Source organism: Octopus bimaculoides, chromosome 4 (genome assembly GCF_001194135.2).
Source record: "Octopus bimaculoides isolate UCB-OBI-ISO-001 chromosome 4, ASM119413v2, whole genome shotgun sequence".
NCBI classification, from domain to species: Eukaryota; Metazoa; Mollusca; class Cephalopoda; order Octopoda; family Octopodidae; genus Octopus; species Octopus bimaculoides.
The window spans coordinates 55,203,153-55,204,702 of record NC_068984.1 but is presented as its reverse complement, the minus strand read 5'-3'; the positions used below and the strand labels follow the sequence as shown (position 1 = coordinate 55,204,702).

The following is a 1,550-nucleotide window of genomic DNA, read 5'->3' as shown; positions in this document are numbered from 1 at the left end:
TATATATATATATTTATATGAGTATATATATATGAGTATATATATATATATATATATATATTCATATGTATTATTCAAGACTCATGTAAACTGTTACTAGCCAAATTCTGATGAGTTTTAATAAATTGGTAAATAGTTACAGATAAAGTGGTAAAATAGTTACAGTTGTATCTTAGATAAACATAATCAAAACACAGTGAACAGGGCATGTTGAAGCCTCAATGAGAAAGGGTTGTCCATCTCCTTATATTGCAGCAAACAAAATCAATAATGTATGATGATGAACAGTGTAGCATAAACATTTAACATTTTGGGAAAGGTAAGATGGATAAAGTAAGGGGGAATCTTTAATATTTTGTGTTTAGTAGTAATTTTAATAGATGTGATGAAATAGTTGCATAAAACTTAAAATAATTGCTTTTAACTTTGTGTGTAAAAGAGAGATTAACGTGAAATATTAGAGAAAAATATTAACACAAGTTAATTATAAATTCAGAAAGAAAAAAGCAATATAAAAATATTCAACTAAAAGAATATTACCAAGCATGTAGTAATTCATAAGATGAACTCCTAAGAAATCCATAAGCAATCTGTTGTCAGTAGTTCCATGTGAGAGAGGAAAAAATCAACATGTATTGTCGGGAAAGTAGTGGTTGTTTATTGACAGTAGAAAAGTAGGAAGCTAACATAGCAACATCAAATTATTCACATAAACATAGCAGTAAGCAGTTGTGAATATTTCAGCACTGTGTTGAATAGGAAAAAGTATTAGATTTTTAACAACCAAGAAAATACTTACTACCAAGAATGTGTATAGTAAGACAGATGATGTAAAATAAGCTATCACAATTTCAAGGTTGATACATTATAGTAAAAGTGAAAATCAGTATGAAAGATGGAACAGCAGCACTAGCAGCAGCAGCAGCAAAAGAAGCAACAGCAGCAGTAACAACAATGAATAACAATAACAGCAAAACACAGGAAGGAGCTTCTATGTGGTGAGTCGACCTGCTAGACATAGCAGCCAAATATTTTTCACTACAGGAGTTACATAAAGGAAAGATATCAGATGATGATGTCGAAGATATACATTTACAAAAAGCGAAAAAAAAAAGAAAAGAAAGGGAGTTGATCATAGTTAGAATGTCTTTCATCATATGTGTGTACAGGCAATGATAATCTGCGGCTGGCTAAACATAATTGACAACATCAATAAACTCAACACTATAATGTTAACCATATTAACTGAGAGATGTCCACTTTATTGTCACCACAAAAATATAATAGTTGGGAAAACAATACAACAATAGAAGAAACAGCTACAGAAGATGCAGCAGCCGCACTGAGTGGGAAGAAATACATATAAAAAAACGACAATAGTAACTATATCAACAGTAGCAGTGTCAGATGGAGAAGCAGCAGTAGAGTACAGGAATAACAATAACATCAACAACAATTAAAACAACAAGTGTAACAACAATCAGAATAACATATCAAAAACAACACTGACAATAGTATCAATAACAACAACCATACAGATGGTGACGAAG

General features: G+C 30.8%; 1 long non-coding RNA gene across 2 annotated transcripts in view; it reads right to left on the bottom strand.

The window, feature by feature from the left end:
• The window catches only part of LOC106880086 (uncharacterized), a 169,671-nt gene that overhangs the window by 165,414 nt on the left and 2,707 nt on the right, over positions 1–1,550 (bottom strand). Inside the window, exon 1 of one of the 2 annotated variants that reach the window (XR_001410703.2) lies at positions 541–793. The exons of the other annotated variant lie outside the window; for it this stretch is intronic. This is a non-coding gene — a long non-coding RNA (uncharacterized LOC106880086). Of the gene's footprint in view, positions 1–540; positions 794–1,550 lie in introns of those variants that run through there. 2 annotated transcript variants of the gene reach the window in all.